General features: G+C 42.7%; 1 protein-coding gene across 2 annotated transcripts in view; it reads right to left on the bottom strand.

The window, feature by feature from the left end:
• The window catches only part of TASP1 (taspase 1), a 1724078-nt gene that overhangs the window by 1375443 nt on the left and 323931 nt on the right, over nt 1–24704 (bottom strand). The window lies entirely within an intron of this gene.

Here is a 24704-nt window from a genome sequence, read left to right as displayed (position 1 = left end):
GTAATATACTAGCTCCCAGGTTACCAAATGCACTGCCCAACTATCCAAAAAGTGTCCAATGTTTAGATGTGCTGACCAGGTCCTTGACCTTCTGCTCCATGAAACTGGTCAAGTTTTTTATTCATTATGATAGTCACAAATAAGAACAAAAATTACTTTCTATGAGGGCATATGACCCCCCCGGCAGCTAGCATTATGTTAAGTGCCAGCCGATTTTCTAATACCACAGTTGGAATTTCAGTCATTTTTGATTTGCCATGCTGATGTGATGTGAAGTATGGTTTGCTACCTTCTGAAGAATCTGAGCAGGCCTGGTGATTTTGAGCATTGTTCTTTGCATTCCATACCCAGCACTAAAGACTGAAAATATTTGCTCTATCCACTGAATTGCCTATTTATTTTTCAGTCTGCCTGCTGGAGTGTTCTTGGAATGTTGAAAAGCAGGAGTAATGCAGCCCACAAAACATTTAGACCACTTTGTAGACAACCAGGGGTAGGCATGATCACCACAAATGTAGTAACGATCTTTTATAACTGTCCATGTCACAACCCCAGTCATAGCTTTTTAAGTGTAGAGAGTTTAATGCACTTGTATGTCTAGTGTCATTGCATTTGCTGGTTTCCACTGGTACAGTCTCATTTTTGGTATAGCATGTGCCTCCACGATTTGTGGTAGCAAGCTAAAGAGGCACAACCTTTGAAAAGTCAGTCACATTACACTAAGTTAGAGTCATGTCACTAAGATCCTTTTCAAATGTCACCTGTGATACAGGGATTGGAATCATGAGAATCCCTGCCTTAGAATGATGAGGTATATGTGAACCCACCCAACAATTTGTCACATTTAAGTCCACAGTATATTGTCAAAGAACCAACAAGAAACTATTTTTTTGCTGACCAGTTTATAAAAGGAAACAGCAACAAAAACAAAGTAACAGTACCTGTTGTCACCGGATTCATCATGGACTGTCATCTGAGTTGTTTTTTTTTTTAATTTTAATCCTTTACTGGAGCAGATGATTCCTCCTTTGTACTTCAGTCTTTTTTTGCTGACAAAGATGATTTGTCTGGGGCTTTCACATAACTTTTTTTCTGCAATGTGACATATGTATTTAACTTGGCAGTCCTGCACAGCAGATTGCAGTAAGGGTGGTAAGCAGGACCTGGAAAGGGCCTTTTCACTTTGAACTCAAACAGTTCTCTTTTTTAGAAAGTTTTAATATAAACCCAATCACCGAGCTGCAGCTGGCGACAGAGCTGGTCAAGAAGCTGAGGAAGAGCTTCTAGCACAGTTTTGGGGTACTGCTGCAAGAAATGTATAAGGTTTGTGCAGTAAGACAATACAGCATCATCCATTAGAGTTAAGTCATACACCATACCTAACACGCTAGTAACACGAGACTCTATAGTAAGGCACACAGATGTTCCACTCACCAGGCTGAACAAGGAGAAGGTTACTGTCAGCTGCCTGTCGGGTGCTCGGATCCGCCACATAACACAGGCACTTAGGTCACTCCAGAACAAGTACAAGTATGACGCTGCCATTGTACATGTTGGTGTGAATGATCTAAGACGCATCTACCTGGACTACATGAAAAGAGACATTGAGGAGCTCTCTGATCATGTAGCCCAAGCTGGTATGACCCTGACCTTGAGTAGCATACTACCTTCACCTAGAATGATACCACAATACAAAGACAAAATTATCAATTTCAACAATTGGCTAAGCTTCTAGTGTCATTCTAAGGGGATCCAGTGTCTGTCTGCCTGGGATGACATGATAGACAAGCCTCACTGTTTTGCCAGAGATGGGTTGCACCTGTCACCCCTAGGTTTTCGAATACTGGCCAAGGCTCTTGCCGTCCCCACAGTGCCTTTTTTAGGCAAGGCTCAAAGGACAAACCAACCACCGTAACCAGCACAGGTAACCAAAAACTAAGGGTAATGCTACTCAACGCCAGAAGTCTCAACCTCAAAATGCACACACTCGAGGCTCTCCTCAGCATGGAGAAAATCGATGTTTGTGCAGTGACGGAAACCTGGTTCAAGGCTCGAGAGCACCCCAGCACTCCCAGGTTACAATTCATATCATACCTTCCAGCCTCAGTTACCGGATCGCAGTACAAAGGGCGGAGGTGTATCCATATTCATCAAGGATACCCATATCTCCAAGTTAGTAGCACAGCTTGATGCCCCAGAGATCATCCATGCGCAACTATCAGCAGGCAAAACCACATTTCAAGTCGTAGCTGGTTATAGATCGCCCACCATGTCCCAAGATGCTCACTCTGCATTCCTTGAGAATTAAAAAATATAAAGGTCCTACCCAACACCATAACCTTGGGTGATTTCAACTACCCTGGTATAGACTGGGTGAACTAGCGATGTTCCAACTCCTATGCTCAGCGATTCACAGAATTTATAAATTCAAATGCCCTTGAACAACTAGTATGTTCCCCCACTAGAGGGGACAACATATTGGATTTAATCATCACAAATATGGGCGCCCACTGTACCACACCCGTTATCACCTCCTCCTTGGTCAGATCCGACCACAAACTGATAACCCTGGACATCCTCACTCCTCCACTTCCCCCAATCAAAGAAACCATAGTCAAAAACCTTTCCAAAGCAAACTTCAAACTACTTGCATCCCAAGTGGAAAGCTTCACTATTCCCTTGCAGAAGGATAATGATATCCAGGATGCGGAATCCTACACCAAGGCACTCTATATGCATCTTCAGGATTGCATGGACTGTGCTATCCCAAATAAACCAAGACTCCTTCCTCAAGCAAGAAGAAACCAGTCTGGTGGACCCCAGCCATAAGCAAACTTTACAATAAAAGGAGGAGACTTATACAAAAAAAGGCCAAGTCTCAAGTAGAAAAATCATCCCTGATCAGCATTAGTAAGAAATTGAGGGCCCTCATCAAGTCAACTAAAGCTAATTTTGAAAAGAAAGTTGCCAAGGATAACCATAAGGCCTTCTATCGCTACGTCAAAAACCTAAATGGCAATGCTCAGGTCTGTTCTGAGCTAGTACAAAATGGAACAAAATACACTGACCCTTCTGACATTGCCAACATCTTAGCTGACAGGTTCTGTGCAAATCCCCCCCCCCCTCACCACCTACAGGGCCTATTACCATTCTAGGGGATTGTGCAAGTCCAATTATTACTGATACGTTGGTTAACAAGGCTCTATCTAAAGCTAAAAACACTGCCACCATGGGACCAGATGGTGTCCCAGGCTGTGTCATACACGAGCTCCAAAAGGAATTAACCCCGCATCTTAATACCCTGTTCAGTCTCAGCCTCTCCACAGGATATGTGCCCATAGAATGGCACACGGCAATGGTGGTCCCGCTACACAAGGGTGGGGCCACAACTGACCCTGGGAACTACCGACCAATAAGCCTGACCAGTCTGATCTGTAAGGCTATGGAGCGAATCATTATGGAATTCATAAATGGAGAGATTGGGAACCTCCAGTCACTGGACCCCACACAGTTCGGCTTCGTCAAGGGCAGATCATGCCTCCTGAACCTGGTGGATTTCTTTGAGACAGTTACTCAGGCTATAGATAAGGAAAAGGAGGTACACACGGCTTACCTTGACCCTGCTAAAGCATTTGACACAATTCCCCATTCACATATTATTGATAAGCTCACCAGCCTGGGCATAAACCCTTATGTCACAAGATGGATCGCAACATGGCTCTCAGACAGATCCCATAAAGTAAGAGTAGTGGGATCTATGTCCGAATCCAGACCAGTACCGAGTGGTGTGCCTCAGGGCCCTGTCCTGGGGCCCCTCCTGTTTGGCATATACTTCTCAGAAGTAGAGGCAAGCACGGAGGGGCTGTGGCTGACTAAGTTTGGGGACGACTGCAAACTGGGTGCTATAATAGAGTCTCCGGCCGACATGGAGATCCTCCAGAAGGGCCTAAATGAGACTGATGCATGGTGTCAAAGCCATGGTCTCAAGCTAAATGCAAAAAAATGCATAGTAATCCCCTTTGGAAAAAACAGAGTACCCGCAAACTCCAACATAGGAGGTAATCCCCTGAAATCTGAAGAAGAAATAAGGGATCTAGGGACCCAAGCAGATAGTCAGCTTTCCTTTGATAACCATGTTGCCAAAGTGGTTAGAAAATCCTTCTATGTGACCCATCTGATCACGAAAGGGTTCGCATCAAGATCTAAGGATGTAATGGTGCCCCTCTACTCTTCCCTCATCAGACCCATTATTGAGTACAATGCACAAATTGGAATGTACCTGGCTAGACATCTCCAGCAGCTGGAGAGACCACAAAGGTACCTAACCAAGAGGATTACTGGCCTCAAACAGTTTCCCTATGCAGCACGATTGAAAAAGCTAAGACTGTTCTCTGTTGCATACTGCTTTCTCAGAGGTGATTTCTGTCTAACGTACAGAGTCATGTCCAACCCAGAATTGTTGAACATGCTCCATCTTAGCAAAACCAAATCTACTCGAGCTACACATGCTCTAGGGATATAAACCTCAACACAACAATGAATAGAACATGCTGGAGGGATAGATTCCCTTCGCAGAGACTTCCCTTACTATGGAACAGGGTCCCGATCTACATAAGACAGAGCCCCTCACTATCACTCTTCAAGAGGAACCTTGATGAGTGGATGGGTAACAGAAAGTTCACACCGGGGATCACACCAACAGCACTACTAGATAGGGGCCTAGGGTATTAGCTGCTAGTACACGGGTCTAGGGAACTACTAAAGGGGCGGTGAATACCGCACAACGTGGCTGGACTAATATATGCCTTCGGGCAGATAGCCCAATACCAACCTATGAACCTATTTGACACAGAAGGAGTAGCTGGAAGGACCCTGGGTCTACCCATTGATATCTCACAGAGACTCAAACTTCCTTGTAGTATTTAATGTACCTCTCATTCTCATTAGGGCTAAGGGAAGTGCCTCTGGGCATTTAAGGTTTGTTTTACCACAAATCTTTGAAATTTTATTTTTAAGGGTCCTATTAGTCCTCTCTACTAATCCAAATGACTGTGGATAGTTGGGACAGTGAAGACTCAACTTAGTATTAAAAATCCTGTATAGCTCTCTAGTCAGGCAACTGTTTAAATGAGCTTCCTGATTACTACTGATAGTACAAGGTACACTAAATCTAGGTATAAATTCAAATTTATTTTAAATTTTTATTATTTATTTACATTTGATTATTGGGAAATTCCAACTGGACACAGGTCCTTTTTCAGCGGAGGTCCGGGGAGATAAGCTCTACAGAACAAAAAATGAGCAGCATAGTACATGAAGAACAATTGAATATACATACAATAGCAAATAATACATACTGCAGCAAACATTAGCTATACATACAACATGAAACATAGTAATGAACAGATATATCAATATCTAGCTAGAGGCTAGGAATAAAGGTCGGATGTATATACAAATAGTACTAAGCTCAAATGGATACTGTTCTAAACTCATATACCTAAATCCTACACACAAATATTGCACTAAACTCAAACAGATCTAAAGCAGATGCTTCACACGAAGGTAGAACACGCTAGAAGGACTAATGGGATGGAAGGGGAAAATAAAGGAGTAAGAGAGGAAACGGAGTGAGTAGTATAAGTGGTAGTGAGAGGATGCTAGGTGTAAGTCAGTTGGATATGTATTTGGAGTTGAGATGAAGTGAGGTAGATAAACATGTTATAACAGGTCTGCGAGACTGAGTGAGGAAGGAAGGGGAAGGTAAAGGGTGAGTAAGAGCCTGCAGAGGAAGGAATGCAAATACAAGTTTTTTAACAATGCTTACAGAATCTGCTTTGTGACATGGGTAAGCTTTTACTCATGCAGAAAACACACATACTATTACAACAACAAACTGTAAATTATGGACCTTTGGCACATGGACAAAGTCCAGCTGCACATTAACAAAAAGGTTTCCAAGGTGGTAGTAAACATGCAGCTTTAACATCTGTATTTTGTCAACACTGTGTTCTAAACATACTGCACAATTATTAACATAGTGAAGTATCAAATAAGAGACATGAGGGGCATACCAACTTTGGATAATTTGATTAAATAAAGTTGTCTCACCTGCATGGGCTGGTAAAATGATATGCCCTCACCAGGTAAGGTAGCAAGGAGGGAGGCACCACCAGTCGGCCATCCGGATGCCACCATAACCCATTGGCAGATTTACTGCATCCACCTTTAAGCCACTTCTGAGCTTCCTCTGCCAAATTATTTTCCTTTAAAACTCTCTATACCCTTTTGATGGGCACTACATTTGACTAATGGTAATTTTTTAGGTAAAAAAAGAGCATTTTAAAAGAGCATTGACATGGAAAGAAATTTTAATTTGCGTTTCTGCTGAAGAAAACAACTCTGTTTTTAAAGATGCCCCAAATTATGTACAATGCCAAAGGCATACCTGTTATTAGTGAATGTATTTACAGTCTTCTCTTTGGCTAACTCACAAGCTCTTAGAAGAGCCACTAACTCAGCTACCTGGGCAGAATTTATACCCTCTAGTCTTTGTTGAAGCAAAACATCATTATTGGTGCAGACAGATATTTCTTCGACAAGATTTCCATTTCAATTTCTTTTACAGGAACCGTCCACAAATAGGTCTCGTTCAGCATTGAGTATAGCAGTGTCCATTAAGTAATTTTTAGAAGAAAGCAGATAATTAGTCACACACACACAATCATGCTCTTCACAATCCTTGGCAATAAGTAATAGGATTTAGAACAGGACAGTGTATGAGAGAAACAGATGGATCAGAAAGCAGTGTAAGTTCATATTTAGTTAGACATGCAGTAGAGAGGGGTTAGTTTTTATTTTAAGTAAGTGAGATGATGGCCACCTACTGTAAGATCATATCAGAGCATCAGTGATTGCGCAAGATGGTCTAGAATGGTGGCAGCAGCCACTGCCCTTAAACATGGTGGAAATCCCTTCGTAGCAAAATCAAGTGCCATATAATAAGCTAATGGACAATAGTTGTCTTCATGTTTCTGTACAAGCATTCCTGAGCAAATCCATTTTTTTTATGACAAAATAAAATTAAAGCATTTCCATAATTCTGTAATCCTAAATCTGGGGCAGTAGTTAAAGCCTGCTTTAAATTTTGAAATGAATTTTCCTCTTCACTATCCCAGGGGAGGGGCTCTGGTGTATCCTGTTTTAAAAGATTTGTCAAAGGTTTAGCAATTTTTCCATTATTAGAAATCCACTGTCTGCAACATTCTGTCATACCTAAGAAAGATCTCAGTTGATGCTAAATAGCTGGGTGTGGGGGGGGGCTTTAGCTATTGCCTCAATACGAGATGGCAACATTTGCCTGCTACCCTGAGATATCAGATGACCAAGATAATGTACCTGAGATAATTACAGGTGTAATTTTTACCTTGACACCTTGTGCCTTTTTTTGCAAGAAGAGTTAAAAGATGTATGGTATCCTGCTGAAAAGAATCACATGCTATTAGTAAATCATCTACATAGTACACTTAACACAGACCTACCTGGAAATGTCACATCTTCCAAATCTTTTTTTTAGAATATGCGAAAATATTGAAGGAGATTCAGTGTATCCTTCTAGCAACCATGTCCATGTCTACCGCTGTCCTTTATAAGTTAAAGCAAACACAAACTAACTTTCAGGATGGATAGGTATAGAAAAGAATGCTGAACACAGATCTAACACACAAAAATATTTTGCTGTAGGTGGTTATGCAACTCAGTATTGTTGATGGATTTGGAACCACTGGAAAAGTTGGTAATACTGTACTGTTTAAAGCCCTCAAATTTCACACAAACCTAGAAGTATTCTTTTTTGGCTTTTTTTACAGGGAGAATTAGAGGACTACAAGGGCTTTTAGCTGGCACTATTACTCCTTGTTGCATTAAGTACTGAATTACAGGTTTAATTTTTTGCACTGCTTTTGGTTTCAGTGGATACTACACAACTCTAGGGAGAGGTTTAGATGGATTAAATTTTATTCTTACTGGTTCTGCAGATTTTAATACACCTACTTTATTAGCATGTTTAGCCCACAAATTAACAGGTACCTGCTGCAGCATTTTTTTTAGCTGTCTGTATGCCTTTAAAAGGCTGTTCCTCAGCTTTTTCTACAACTGCTAATATTCTTCCCTTTGATTTTGTTGGAACATTCAAATGCGCTCCTTCTGGTGCACAGTAAATAGTACAACCAAGTTTGCATAATAGGTTTCTCCCTAGCAAATTTACTGGTGCAGTAGTACAAAGAAGAAAAGAATACCTTTCTTCAATCGGTCTTAAAAAAAATGGGTATAGGTTCTAAAACAGGATACGTAACATTAGCATTTGTTACTCCAAATGCCTTTACTTTTTGTTTTGATATTGGTTTCTGATTACCTGAGGTAACTTTTAATACAGATCTAGTGGCTCCACTGTCCACCAGGAAAGGATTTTTTTTTTTTTTTTTTACCTTAACATAGGTCCCCTTTTGATCTACTAACAGCAAAGGATCAAGATTTATTTCTGTTTTATTATTCTGACATAGTCAGTGCAGTGATTTGCAGCACTTAGTAAGGACTCTTTTCCCAGAAAGTCTATAAGCACTTGCTTTACTTGATTTTGTACAGAGGCTTGCAGAACTGGCACAAAAGCTGCAGCAATAAAGTACAGTTGTGTACACTTACCATAAATGTAGATGTTCAAGTGTATTCACTGTTGCAGTCATTACATTTGGGTAATCTGCTGGCAGGTTGCCCTCAGTCGGCCTGATTAACAAAGTCTTAGGTCCTGCGTTGATTGCTGTCCCTTCTTCCATGACGTCAGGTCGTCAGGGGTATAAAACATGAAGCCAACGCCATTACATCAGTTTTTCTTGCCCCAGATGTCAGGTGCCCCCCAAATGGGGAGCAAATAAAATTAAAAACACAAAAATATACCTCCAATCAAAAGCAAATACACCAAAAAGGCTTTTAAACATATTAAAAGAAAGTAGAGATATAGTAAGAGAAAAACAGGGGGCTGGAGGGAGGGTAACCAAGACTGCAACGGTGAATACACTTAAACATCTACATTTATGGTAAGTGTACACAACTGTACTATGTTCTTCGTGTTTCACTGTTGCAGTCGTTACATTTGGGTAGATTCCCAAAGTTATGGTTGGGAGGGTGGATTTATACAGCATTTGGACCAGCTATAAGGCCCTGCAAGATTGCAGTGGCAAAGCCAGCTCTGGATTTAGAGAAATTGGTAAATGATAATGCTTGGTGAAAGTATGTACTGAACTCCAGGTAGCAGCTTCTAGAATATCCCTGGTAGGAACACCTCTAAGAAAGGCTGCAGAAGTAGATGCAGCCCTGGTGGAATGAGATGTGATCCCCTGGGGGATAGGTTTTCTATGGTGCTTATAGCACAAAATGAATGCAATGGCTTATCCATTTAGAAATGGTTTGTTTTGAAATAGCCTTCCCCTCTGCCCCAGCAGCAAATGCCACTAGCAATTGTTCAGATTTTCTTCGACATTTAGTTCTGTTCAAGTACAATCTAAGTTGTCTGTGCACGTCCAAGGAATGCAGAATCCGTTCCCCTTTGTTTTGTGGACTGGGATAGAAGGTTGGCAAATGAATGATCTGATTAAGAGCCACACTGGAAACCACCTTGGGCATGAAGGATGGATTTGTCCTCAGAGATACCCTATCCGCATGAAAGATGATGAAAGGCTCCACTGCCATAAGGGCCTGTAATTCAGATATCCTTCTAGCTGAAGTGATTGCTAAGAGGAAGGCTGTTTTCCAAGAAAGAAATTTTAAGTTTGCAGTAGCAGCTGCCTCGAAAGGAGGTAAAGTGAGCTTTTCCAAAACAAAGTTAAGGTCCCAGCAGGGGTTGGAGCTCTCCTGTGTGGTCTCAAGTTCTTTGCCCTCTGAGATACTGTTTGAGCAGGGGATGAGAAAAGAGGGGTGGTTCTGGGTTATAGTGAGTTGAAATAGCTGAAGCGGGGATTTTAATAGAGGAAAAAGACAGGCCCTTGTGAAGCATCTCAGTTAAGTATTGCAAAATCGGAGGTAAATTGGGCGCTGCTGTGCTCATCCCCAAAGACTGGTTCCAGGCACAGAATCTTTTCCATTTGTCAGCATGAGATTTTCTAGTACTAGGTCTTCTCACCTCCAAGATGACATCCATCACAGGTTTGCTGAGGGATGCTAAGGGTGAATTTAAGTGATCAGCAAAGCTGCAAGGTTCAATGTTGGAAGCTGAGGGTGCAGAATTTGGTTCTCCTGCTGAGACAGTAAGGAAGGTGTCTGAGGGAGATGCCATGGAGATATTTGTGACACACTGCGCAGGAGTGGGTACCAGTGTTGGCGTGGCCAGTCTGGAGCAATCAAAATAATTTTTGGTTTGTCCTGTTTGACTTTTAGCAGAACTTTGGAGAGCAGAGGCAGAGGGGGAAAGGCGTAGACTGATAGGTTTTTCCAGCTGAAGGACAGAGCATCCACTTTCCAGGCTTTTTTGTGGAGTCCTTGTGCAAAATTTGTCCAACTGGTAGTTCTGGGGGGAGGAAAATAGATCTCTGGGCTCCCCCATTTGCTTGTCAACATGTTGAAAATCCGTGGTTCCAGTTTCCACTCATGTGGGTCCATGAGATTTCTGCTTAGTCCGTCTGCCAGTGTATTCAGTTTTCCTGGCAGGAATTGAGCTTGTAGTTGCACTTGGTATTAAAAGGCTGTGTCCCACAATGCCATGGCTAGTCTGCAGAGGGGGTAGGAATGTGTACCCCCCTGCTTATGTACCACATAACCGTGGTGTTGTCCATCTTTACCATTAGTTGTCCTGGATAAATGTAGTCCTTGAAGGCTGTCAGAGCATTCTGTACAGCTAACATTTCTTTTTGATTGATATGTAGGTGCATTTGATTTGGGTTCCATTTGCCCTGAATGCACTTCCCTGTCAGGTGAGCCCCCCATGCATAGTCTGATGCGTCTGTAGTTAGGGTTTGGGTGGCAGGGGGTAGTGTGAATGGCAGTCCCTTGTTTTGGTGGCAGGCCTCTGCCCACCATAGGGACTCCAGGCGTAGGCAAGGTATGATAGGAATCATTGTTTCCAGGCTGTGACAATGTTAACTCCACAAACTTTTTAAGTACCACTGAAGTTTCCTCATATGCAGTCTTGCATATGAAATTAGAAGAATACAGGAGGCCATGAACCCCAAGCCTTGCAGTATTTGTCTTGCCGATAGCGGGGTTTTTGTGGCCACTTGTCTGAAGTAATTTACCAAATGAATTTGCTTTTCTGGCATGAGGAACGCCATTTGGACAGTTTTATTCAAGCTTGCACCCAGGAATGTAATCTGCTGAGAGGGTACCAGTTGTGATTTCTTTTCGTTTATGGTATACCCTAGACAAGTTAGAACCCTTTTTACAAACGCCAGATGATTTATAAGTATGGCCTAGTTTTCTGCCTGAATTAGACAATCATCCAGGTATGGTATATTTGAATATTTCTTTGCCTGCAAAATGCAATTACTGGAGCCAGGCACTTTGTGAATACCCTGGGCACAGTAGACAAGCCAAAGGGCAGTGCAGAGAACTGATAATGCAAGTACCTGCTCTGAAGCGCAGGTATCTTCTGCAAGATTCCCTGATTGGGATAAGCAGGTAAGCTTCTTTTAAATCTAGAGTTGCCAACCAGGCATCTCTGACTAGCATAGGAAGTAACTGGTGAAGAGTCAGCATCTTGAATTTTGGAATGTCCAGAAAGGTGTTTAGAGTAGACAGGTCCAGAATTGGACGCTATGATTTGTCTTTTCTGGGTACCAGGAAAAGCCTGGAATAAAAACCTTGTTCCTTTTCCTCTTCTGGTACCAGCTGAATAGCTCCCATGTTTAAGAGGGAAAGTACTTGTTTCTGAGCCTCTGCCCACTGATTTGGGGGCAGGTCTGGCTACCCGTTTGGTGTTGGCAAAGTGTGGAAATTAAATCTGTATCCCTGGGACACTATATTTAAAACCCATTTGCCCTGGGTTATGAGTTCCCAGTTTTTTGCATGAAGAGCAATCTTTCCCCCAAAAGGGGCAACTAAAAGGTAAGTGCTTGGTAATTTTAAAGGAAAGTCATTGAGAATGTTTACCATAGGGGGTGTCTTGTTATTTCCAGATTTAGAAGTGGAGGACCCCCCCATTGCTTAGTTTTGAGAGTCCCTTGAGACTGAAACCTGGTGCTTTTGGTGTGTCTGGGTTTGGCTTGAGTGGATCTGGAAGGAGCTGGAAAGGACCAGTTCTTAGAAGGCCAGTGCCTGCTAAATCTTGGAGGTTGCACTTGTAAGAAATCTTTTACAGTTTGCATAGATTTAGCTTCATCTTCCATCTTTTTTAGAACTTCTTCAGCCTTATTGCCAAACAGGCGGTCCTGATTTAAAGGAGCATCCAACAATTTTACTTTAACATTATCAGGCAGAGATTGCTCCTTAAGCCAAGCATGCCTTCTAAGCACAGACCCAGTAACAGCAGCTGTGCAAGAGGACTCTAAAGAATCAAAACCACATTGCCAAGTATGTTTTCCAACTTGTTCAGCAGACTGCAATAAATCCTGTAAATCTTTATTTTCCACACAGTCAGAAATCAACATAATTTTCTGTTTGAGCAGTCCCATAATATGCTGTTGATATTTTAGCATATGAAATTGGCAGTTTAAAGCCCTGATTGACAAGGTTGCAGAAGTATAAATCTTTTTACCCCATCTATCCAGCGCCCTGGAGTCTCTATCAGAAGGGGGTAGGATTTTTAGCAGTAGAAGCCTTAATGCCCTTGGGCCCCTAAGAAATGGTTTTCGGATCTGCAACAGGATATTTGAAAAGGAACTTGTGGGACTCAGGAACCCTGTAGTATCTGTCAGGTTTACTGGGAGCTGGAGGCAGGGAATCAGGGGCCATACTGGATTTTGAAAACACATGGCTATTAGTACAGGAGTTATAGCCAAAGGCCTATGCTGAGGTAGAAGGAGGAAATCCCTAAGCCTCTTTTTAGATTCAGAAAATTCCTGACTTTCCCAGTGAAAATGTTCCCTTAAGGTATGTAAAGTTTCCGCAAAAGAAAAGTCCTCAGGGGGGAAGCAGAGGGAATGGAATCCTCTGCATCAGAATCCTCATAAGTAGGTATGGACAAATCTAGGTCACTGGAATAATTAGAAGAAACAGAGTCCTGATCAGAAGATTCATAGTCAAGCTCAGTCCTAGGCCTCTTAGAAGGGGGGGGGGGTGACTACCCCTGATTAGAGTAATAAGATCTTCAGCCATTTTGATCATTTGTTTTTTAGGCATAGGGGCCTGAACATGTGGCCTGGGCATCAGTTTTGTAGACACAGATCGAGATTTAAGCCTTAGAGTAGAAGGTGGAGTCGGTTTAATATGCAAGTCTGTAGGCCTGAATACACCCTCAGATGCCGGTGCCTGCACAGCGGCTCCGGACCCATCCAAGGTAGAGACATCCGCGGATTCCATAGGTGAAGCATCTCGCGGCATACCGGATTCCGAATGGGTCTCAGTAGAGGCCTGCGAGTCAGAAGTAGCAGGTATCAGGGGCTGCATAAATGCCTCACGGAGTACCTGCGAACTGGCGACTGGCTTAGAAGAAGCGTTGTCGGCAGTTTTGGACCTCGACGGCCTGTCTCTGTCTTTGTGTTTTTTCAGAATTCCGGTAGTCGGATGGCTAACAGACATAATTTCTGGATAATTAAACCGAGAAGCAAAATACTTAGAGGCAAAAATGTACCGACAATGGATAGTGCGATGATTAAATAAAGCACAAAACCGACAGCAAGGTACATCGTGGTCAGGGCCTAGGCAAGGAATACAGTACAAATGAAAATCTTTATGAGGTATTTGCTTTCCACAAGTAATGCAATTATTAACTTTTACTGACATCGGTAAGGAGCAAGAAAAAGTTTCCCCAACGGGGTACTTAGCTTTAAGTTGAAGATTTGAGTTCTGAAACTCGAAAACAAAAATTTCAGGAGTCGGCCAACTGGCACTTGCGAACTGCTTCTGCTTTGGGCACCGCACGGCAAGAAAGACTGATGTAATGGCGTCAGCTGCATGTTTTATACCCATGACGTCATGGAAGAAAGGACAGCAACCAACGCAGGACCCAAGACTTTGTTAATCAGGCCGACTGAGGGCAACCTGCCAGCAAATTACCCAAATGTAATAACTGCAACAGTGAAACACGAAGAACTTAGCTTAACTTGGCTTAGCTTGGTTTTCTGGATCAGGTATTTTTGAATGTCTAGCAAACACTGCTTTAAGACAACTCAAATAATCTGCAGGGGCTTTCCCTTTATTTTGCTTACATGCCTGTATCTTAGATCAATCTATCCTAACTTGACACACTTTTGTAATTTTATTTAACAACCTTATCCTTTTTTTTTTTATTAGTGCATTTTCTGCGAGAGTAAAATCTGTTACTTCAGCCTTTTCAAGTAACTGCCTTCTTATTTCATCTAACTAACTACCTAAAGCAGCTGGTTTAAAACAGTCAATGTAGGGTTGTAACATTCTACTACAGTTTTTAATTTTTCCTTAGACCTTAATGGATCTTCTCTGGTATCTGGAAAACTTTTAGACATACTACACCAATCAGCAGGGGTCCAAGAGCAATGAACAAGCTCTCTATTACTAGCCCCCAAAATATTTTTAAGAGGGTCCAAAAGATCCTCTACAGAGGCAAAAGCCTCTTGTCATACCCTATCATGCATGTGTGTGTGTGATGAGCCACAAGAGTGTCAAATACTAGTGCTCCTGTTGGAGTGGTTCGTAGAAGCTTGTTGAAAATGATAGGAAGAAGAAACCTCCTTGACTGCAAAGGAGGGCTGAAGAGAAGAACTGGGTTGAGATCTAACAGTTCCACGCTGACCTGGTGTCCAATGCAGGGGTCTGAGGAACAGCAGAATCTTGTACAGGAGCCACCCTTACTGGTACACGTGGGGGTGGGGTGCAGTAACTATGGAGGATTATTATCCTCTTTAGAAGTCTCTACTTTTGGCCATCCCCAATTTCTTCCAAACCTGCTAAAACAGGATGAAGGGATTCCTTTTTACTAGTCTATACTGCCTTCACCTGTTGCAGTAACTTCTTAATAATAATATGCAATCCCCTTAATTTTGATTTTCTTCCATTTAAAGAGGTTTAGTATACCAAGAATAAAATACTGCCCATTGCTCCCCACTTACCCTGTTTTTTTTTTCAAAATACCTTTTAAATTCTATAATTGATTTTTACCATAAGTTTCATTTAATGGAAATATTTCACTTGAGCAATTTTTAGTAAACTGAAACCACTCATTCAAATACTTACTTTTTTCATAATTACGATGCATAAAATAGGCAGGTGTTCCCTTTACAGGGATTTGATCCTGCCTGTTTAACTTTGTTTCCATTGTTTCTATTAAGACTTACATTCAAGAAAAAAAAACAAAAATGACTACATCAATTCACACACCATTCAGGGAGGGAAGGGTAGAGATTCTGTAGTTATGCTATGACAGAGGAAAGGCTTCGATCAGCCTTTTCCCACAGCACCCCCTTGCTTTTGTCCCATCACAAGCTCAAATTTTACAGCTCTAGCATTGTGATCAGGATAACGGGGCAAAGAGATATTGTGTCCAGAACTGAGCAGTCTTTCGGACCCTCTGAGGGTACTTTCACACAGTCACACCGACGTCCCAACATGCCATGGGCTCATAAACTTAATTACCAGCACACCCACAACAATCTCAACATGCTATAGGCTCATGAATTTGGTTTACACACACACACACACACACACACACACACACACACACACACACACACACACACACACACACACACACACACACACACACACACACACACACACACCTGGGAAAGGCTGGCACAGATTATCTGGTCTAACAACTTTGCCCAGACTATAAGGTAGATTCACTGCCACCAGTCAGTTACTATAAGGCTCTTAAAAGAGTATCTAATTACACTGAGTGAAGTTAATATTAACACAAATGGTAGCTTGACCACCTTTTTACTTATTTGTGAATTATTTCACCAGAGCAGCAGCTGCAAGTGCTCAGTTATGAACCCCATGCTACTCCAATAAACATATGTAAAATAAACAAAAGCTCTTCTCATGGGGTTCTTCGTTCTTAACCTGTTTGTCCATTATAAAAAAAATGTATTTAACTTACAAAAGTAAGCAATAACTCAGCTGGAGTGTGGGGAGTGCCTTCTGTGTGGAATCTGCATGTCCTCCCCGCGGTTGGGTGGGCGTTTGAAAGACATGCGTAAATTGGCATGCCTTCGTTGAAGGTTAAACGTTGAGCTGGCACCTCGGCGTTCGTGAAAATCTACTGCCAATCATTAGCGGACCGGAGTTTCGCTGTGGCGACCCCTAACCGGGAAAAGCCGAAAGACAAAAACAACAACAAAAGTAAGCAATAACAACAACAAAGAAGAAAACTGACAATACGTTAACATCAAACTACTAGCATTAAACTTAAAGGAGTAGAAAAGACAATACTGTAACCAAGTAGGAAAGAAAATATAGATAACATAGGAAATCCTAAAGAACACTCAGATGCAATGAAATTACAATCCAATCATGACAGCTGCAAACACAATCTAAGAAGAGAAGGACTCAGGGGGATTATGAGAGGAAATATTTTACAAGAGCTGAAGGCTAAAAGCTTCAGTATAGCCGACTCGGATCCAACAAACAGCTCTATACCTGACAAGTGGATTGGACGGACAAGAGTATAATGATCATAAGCTATGTACCAAGCATAGATGCATACCACATTGTATGCATAATCAAAATTACAGTTAGCTACATGGAAGTTGTGATTAGAATCTGAAGACCAAGGATGGACGAGATTCTCCTTTAGCCAAGACTCATGAATGTCTCCAAATATCTTCAGCATCTGATTCACTGGGGAGAAGTGCAACACGGAAATAGGAGGTGAACAGTTGAGGTCTCTAAATCCTAACAATGCAGAAGGGCAAAATTTTACAAAATATCCCCAAGTTAAACTGTTTTAAGAATCAGATCATGACAGCAGCTGTGTGACATTTACTTCAAAACATATCTATGAACAACCAAATCAGAAGTCTATAATATTCACTTTGTTCTGTTTGGAAGGAGAGAAACAGTGTATATAACTAACATTCCAAACATATACACTACCTCCTTTCTGATTTTCACTAAAAATAATTATCCTCCCATCACAATTTATTAGTCATTACTTAATTTCAGTGACTAAATTTTCTGTTCCTACAAAATTAAATATCAGCGAGCTGAATATACAAATTACTAAACAGCCTAATGATTTTCTGTGAATGTCATATTTATATGTACATTATATCATATATTCCACTGCTGTAAATATATTTTCTACAATACGTACATTGCTTAAAATACGTGATATACATCCTCCTTGTATAAATAATGCATTTTCTACAATACGTATACTGTTTACAACAGTCTCTGCAATAGTCTTGCACCTTAAAGTCAGCTAGAATGTAGCAAATCTTCGTCAATGCTGTATAATTTCACTGTACAGTATAACTGTTTAGGCAGCATATTCATTGCTTTTGACAAGTACTACATAATTGTATTACTGGACTGTTTTCACTGCACTGCATTCATTGTATTGTCTTGGCCTCTTTGGTCTGGGTCACGACTAAAAAACGTCAGTGAACAAGCTCACTCACCTGGGTAGCAAAACAAAAATAAAATATTAAGCTACCCTATCTATCTCAAGTAATTAGATACATCAACATAACCTCGGCAGAAGAGCATACTCTCTTATTGAACTTAATAGCCTTTGACAATCTGACAAAATGCTGCATCTCCAGGGCCTTTGCTGGATCAAAGGAATTACACAGCAGACAAGTTAAGGATATTTGGTAACAGACTTGACTCCTCTCATTTGAAGGATGACCCAGAAGTTCTCAGCATTATTCCTCAGATGCACAGATCAATGTTTCTGGGAGAAGGAACTAGACAGCATGGTCATTCTGTATTGGCCTCATGGGATCAATGTCTCCCCAAAGCCAGTGTCATCTAGAGTGGAGTTGAAGGGGGGAATAAGTAACATTTACTATCAATCTCAGAGTAAACACCCTTCAGACTCGTAGAATTCTCAAAGATGCCTGACTGTGGGGGTGTAACATACTCCCACCAACACTGTACATAGGCAAGCATATGACTTATGTGTGCTGTGACAGTTCCTTTGAGAATGCACTTGACAAAGACAGCAGAGGGGGAAGAAAGGACAGATCTGATAGTGCTGTTAATATTAGAATACAATCCCTATGGAACAGTTCTGCAATACCAGACATCAAACATCTGCTTTTTGTCTATGGCCTCAACCATGAACTCCAGTGTGGAACAAGCAGGCTGGCATGTGCCCCCCACCACCACCAAAAAAAAAAAAAAAGCAGGGTCAAAACAATCCTGATGAATCTATGGCTAAGCCTTAGGTAGGGGGCCCTCCTGATCAGATGACTTAAGAAGCTACTTCCTTGGATCAGGTAGGCTATCCTGAAGTGTCAGACAACCAACCCAACAGTGGCAGCAACAGCATGCAGGAAGGTCATGCTCAGGGTGGGAGTTACAACACACCTCTTCTGAGCCCCTCACTGCCCCAGATTGTATAGAAATTATGCAAGTGCAAGTTTTACTTACTCAAAGATGAATTCAGCACCTGTACAGTTTGTATTATTATTCTGAAAAGGACAGAAAGACACTGTAAATTCTGTCTCTTGAAGTAATGCTCAAAATGATGCCTGGGAGGTGCACACAGAACCATCATCTAACCCCCCCCCCCCCGAATCAGAAGCCCTCAAATGCTTTCATCCTTCTCTTGGACAACTTTGTTCAAGCATATGAGTGTAGCAAGGATGAACTGTTATTGAAAAAAGGCAATGCCAGTGAAACTTCTGCCTGATGGTAATTTTTTTTTACACCAAGGAATGCTACCAAAGATAGCAATGACCATAATCTAAACTGTGCAAGAGGCAAAAAAAAAAATACTGCTGTATCTGGGAAAAGCTCAGTTGGCACATGATGATATGGTATATACCAAACATGAGCACCACCCCCAACTATTGAATCTTCCAAGAAAGTGTGCCAAAAGACAAAGTACAGTTTTGTACCTACCATAAATGTAGATGTTCGAGTGCTAATACAGCTTCAGTCATAACAGATGGGTTCTCCTGCCGTCAGGCGGGTCCTCGGTCGGCCGAATTCCAAAGTCTAGGTCCGGCGTCGGTTGTCGTCGCTTCTTCCATGACGTCAGTGCGACAGGGGTATAAAAGAACCAGCCAATGCCATTTTCTTCAGTTTTTCTTGCCCCAGATGTCAGGTGCCCCCAGAAGGAAGGCAAAACATAAATTTATGTAATAATGCAAATGCAATATAATCAAAAAAACAGTAGTTGCAAGCAAATACACCATAAAAGAATACCCCAATGAGGTTGTATGAGGAGGCTAGACTGCAGCTGTATTAGCACTCGAACATCTACACTTATGGTAGGTACAAAACTGTACTATGTTCATCGTGCATACAGCTGCAGTCATAACAGATGGGTAGAATCCCAAAGCTAATAAAGGGGTGGTAGGCACTAAGTGGAACTAGGAGGAGCCAGGATGCCCTGCAAGACTGCAGTGGCAAAGCCCGCTCTAGTTTTGGAGTATAATGGTAGGTGATAGTGCTTGGAGAAAGTATGTACAGAACTTAAGTGGCTGCTTCCAAAAAAATCTTTGGTAGGAACCCCCCCCCCGAGGAAAGCTGCAGAGGTAGCTGTGGCCCTTGTGGAGTGAGATCTGATGCCTGTAGGTACAGTTTTACCATGAAAAGAGTAACAAAAGCGTATGCAGTGGGCTATCCATTTTGAGATTGTCTGTTTGGAAATAGGCTTCCCTTGAGCACCTGTAGCATAGGACACAAAGAGTTGCTCTGATTTTCTGAAAGGCTTTGTTCTGTCCAAATAATAACGGAGCTGTCTGTGAATGTCCAAGGAATGTAGTAGTCTCTCCCCTTTATTTTGTGGATTAGGGTAAAAGGAAGGTAAGTGGATAGCCTGATTCAAGGCTACCCTGGATACTACCTTTGGCATAAATGAAGGATTGGTTCGTAAGGAAACTCTGTCCTGATGGAAAATGATGAAAGGCTGCACAGCCATGAGGGCTTGTAGTTCCGAAACCCTGCGTGCTGAGGTGATAGCTAGAAGGAAGGCTGTTTTCCATGACAAATATTGCAGATCTGTTGAAGCAGCTGGCTCAAAAGGAGGCAGGGTTAGTTTTTCTAGAATGAAATTGAGGTCCCAAGCAGGTACTGGTTGCTTCCTTGGGGGTTTTATATTCTTAGCCCCTCTGTCAAGAGAGGATGAGAGAATAAAGGAGGATCAGTGTTGTACTTTGCAGAAATAGCTGAGGCATGGATTTTGATGGAGGAGAATGAAAGTCCACTGCTTAGCAGCTCGGCTAGGTACTGTAATATATGAGGTAAATTCAGTATTCCAGGATTCTGACCCTTTTTCTGATTCCAGGCACAAAACCGTTTCCATTTTGTGGAGTAGGCTTTTCTAGTAGAAGGCCTTCTGGCCTCCAAAATGACCTCCTGCACCTCCTTGGAGAGTAGGGTCTGCTGTGAATTTAAGGAATCCTCCATGCGGCTAGATTGAGTGTTTTCAGCTGACTGTGAAGAGTTTTGAAGTTGTGCTGAGTCAGTAGGAGAGGCATTAGAGGCAGGATCCATGGTGGGGAATGTGTCAGGCTCCTCAGGAGTGGGTACCAGTGTTGTCTTGGCCAGTCTTGAGCAATGAGAATCATCCTTGGTCTGTCTGCTCTGGCTTTTAATACAACTTTGGGCAGCAGTGGAAGAGGTGGAAAGGCATAAACCGTCACTGTTGTCCAACTGAAAGAGAGTGCGTCCACTTTCCAGGCCTGTGGATGAAAGGTCCTTGAGCAGAATTTTGTCAATTGGTAATTTCTGTGGGTGGCAAAGAGATCTATGTCTGGCCTTCCCCATGCTTGAATTATCAATGTAAAAACTTGAGGATGCAACTTCCATTCGTGTGGATCTGTCATATTTCTGCTTAGGTTGTCTGCCAGCGTGTTTTCCTTGCCTGGCAGGAACTGTGCTTGAAGATGGATTTGTAATTCCAGAGCCATGTTCCAAAGAGACATCGCTAGCCTGCATAGGGGGTATGAATGGGTTCCTCCCTGTTTGTTTATGTACCACATCACTGTGGTGTTGTCTGTCCTTATCAATAGCTGGCCTGGATGCAGTAGGTCTTTGAAAGCCATAATAGCATTTATTACTGCTAGCATTTCCTTTTGACTGATGTGTAGGTGCTTTTCATTTTGGGACCATTTGCCCTGAATGCACCGATCTGTCATGTGCGCCCCCCAGGCGTAGTCCGAGGCGTCTGTTGTGATGACTTGATTTGCTTGAGGCTTGCAGAATGGGAGACTTATGTTTCTTTGGCAAGCTTGAGCCCACCACAGAAATTCCTTTTGAAGACATGGAATCAGTGGTATGATTGTTTCCAAACTGTGGCTGTGTTGAGACCATAAGTTTTTTAGGTACCATTGAAGTTTCCTCATATGCAGCTTTGCACATGGGATTAGCAGGATGCAAGATGCCATGAATCCCAGAGCCTGCAGGATTTTCCTTGCAGTCAGCCTGGTGAAGGTTGCCAGTTTTCTGAAGTATTGAGTTAATTGCCCTTGTTTCTCTGGCGTGAGGTAGGCCATCTGGGTGTTTGTATCCAAGCTGGCACCCAGGAAAATTATTGTTTGAGAGGGTATTAGTCTTGACTTCTTTTTGTTGACTGTGTATCCCAGAGATTTCAACAACATTATTACAAACGCCAGGTGTTTCAGAAGAGTGTGTTTGCTGTCCGCTTGGATCAGGCAGTCATCCAAATACGGGTATATTTGTATCCCTTGAAGTCTGCAGAAGGCAATTACTGATGCCAGGTATTTCGTGAACACTCTGGGCACAGTAGACAAGCCAAAGGGCAATGCAGAGAATTGATAATGGGATGAACCTGCAAGAAATCTGAGGTATCTTCTGCAATCTTGTCTGATTGGGACATGCATGTATGCCTCCTTGAGGTCCAATGTTACCAGCCAAGACTCCTTGCCCAGCATGGGAAGAAGCTGCTGTAATGTGAGCATCTTGAACTTTGGTACGAGTAAATATGTGTTTAGGATGGATAGGTCCAAAATAGGTCTCCAATCTTTGCCCTTCCTTGGTACCAGGAATAGTCTGGAATAAAAACCTTGACCCTGTTCTTGTGCAGGTACCTCTTGAATAGCTTTCATGTCCATGAGATCTGAAATTTGTTTTTGTGCCTCTGCCCTTTGATTGTGTGGCAGGTTTGGCATGCCTCTCATTTTTGGAAGGGTGTGAAAGTGGAATCTGTAGCCTCTGTCTATAATGTCCAGGATCCATTTGTCCTTTGTGACAATATGCCAATTTTTCGAAAATAATGCCAGTTTTCCGCCTAAAGGTGCTGCCATTTGAGCCTTGCTTGGCATGCAAAGGGGAAAGTCAATGGGTCTGCTTTCTGAATGGCTGTGAACTATCCTCACCCCCTCTTGGTGTAGGTGTTTGCCATTGTCTGCCTCTAAATGATCCTTGAGATTGCCTGCTACCCCTCGGGCGCCTGTATCTACCTCTTTGAGGTCTGTCCGTAGCTGGAAAGGACCAATTTTTTGAAGGCCAATTTCTACTGAAGCGTGGGGGTTGTACCTGTAGGAAATCTTTCACTGTTTGCATTGATTTTTCCTTTTCCTCCATTTTCTTTAATACCTCCTCAGCTTTAACACCAAACAATACATCCTTTTGAAGAGGTGCATCTAGTAATTTAGCTTTGACATGATCTGGTAAGTTTTGCTCTTTGAGCCAAGCATGTCTACGTATGACTGATCCTGTAACAGCAGCTCTACAAGAGGCCTCTAAAGCATCAAAACCACATTGCAAGGTATGTTTACCCACTTGCTCTGCACTATGCAACAAATCCTGCAACTCCTTCAAATCTGGTTGTTCAGGTTGTGACATTTTGCTTTTCAACTGAGATAACAAAAACTGTTGATACTTTAACATATGGAACTGACAGTTTAATGCCCTCATGGTTAAGGTGGCCGAGGTGTATACCTTTTTCCCCCACCTTTCTGAAGCTCTGGAATCTCTCTCTGAAGGTAATGGATTTTTGGCAGTGGAGGCCTTAATTCCCTTGGGACCCTGTGAAATAGTTTCTGGGTCAGCCGCATGGCTCTTGTATAGGAATTGGTGTGAATCAGGAACCCGGTAATACCTGTCAGGCTTGACTGGAGCTGGAGGTAAAGAATCTGGGTTAAGGCTGGCCTCTGAATACACATCATCTAGTATGTCTAAGACAGGAGGTATAGCCGGAGGCCTGTGCTGAGGGAGCAAGAGGAAATCCCTGAGCCTTTTCTTGGAGTCTGAGTACTCTTAGCCTTCCCAGTGGAAGTGTTCCCTCAAGGTATGCAAGGTTTCCCCAAAAGAGTAATCCTCAGGGGGGGAGACAGAGGGAATGGACTCCTCTGCATCAGAATCTTCGAAAGGGGAGTAAGAATGTTCCTGGTCCTCAGAATGTTCTGAGGTAATGGAGGCCTGGTCCGAGGAAGGGTATTCTTCCTCCACTCTGGGCCTTTTGTACGAGGGGGGTTGAGAACCCCTGATAAGAGTAATCAAATCCTCAGCCATTTTGAGCATCTGCTTTTTAGGCATGGGGCCTTGAGAGGGGCCCTGTGGAGCTTGTCTTTTAGAATGCATGGCTGCTTTAGATTTAGTGTAAGCCTTAAAGGAAAAAGAAGAAGAAGAAGGCCTGAAGACACCTTGAGAGGTGGCAGGCCTGTCTGAACTCTGAGTTTCCCCGCCAAGAGTGGCTTCGGTATCTGTAGTCGGGGTGTGGGCCGAAGAGCCTGCGACCTCGGGCACAGAAGACACCGCTAATGAAGTGTCATCGGTAGTCAGGGGTTGCGTAGGCGCCTCGCTGAGAACCAGAGCACATGTAGTCGGCTTTAGCGTGGTGTCGGTAGAAGTCGCGGACCTCGTATGTCTGTCCTTATCTTTGCGTCGTTTACTCAAAACTGGAGTCGGAGTATCCGACGACGTTGTAATTAAACTTTTTGCCAAAATAGTGTTGGGCGAACTCCGCCCGACGCTTAATAGTGTGTCTGTTGAATGTAGCACAAAAACGACAGGCCGAGATGTCGTGGTCTGGGCCTAAGCAAGGAATACCGAGGGAATGGAAATCCTTATGCGGTATTTGCTTCCCACATGAAATGCAATTATTAACTTTGTCTGACATCGGTCTGAGGCAAGAAAAGTTTCCCCAACGGGGTACTTAGCTTTCAAGAAGTCTTCGGTTGAAAAATATTCGTAATCTCAGGAGCTGGCCGACTGGCACTTGCGAACTGCTTCTGCTTCAGGCACTGCGCGGCAAGAAAGACTGAAGAAAATGGTGTCGGCTGGTTCTTTTATACCCCTGTCGCACTGACGTCAGGGAAGAAGCGACGACAACCGACGCCGGACCTAGACTTTGAAATTCGGCCGACCGAGGACCCGCCTGACGGCAGGAAAACCCATCTGTTATGACTGCAGCTGTATGCACGATGAACATCTGGTGGAAAGAA

Source organism: Protopterus annectens, chromosome 1.part2, assembly GCF_019279795.1.
Source record: "Protopterus annectens isolate FY-2018-M chromosome 1.part2, PAN1.0, whole genome shotgun sequence".
Lineage (NCBI taxonomy): Eukaryota > Metazoa > Chordata > Ceratodontiformes > Protopteridae > Protopterus > Protopterus annectens.
Note: the sequence above shows the minus strand (reverse complement) of the source record. Positions and strands in the feature narration are given on the sequence as shown.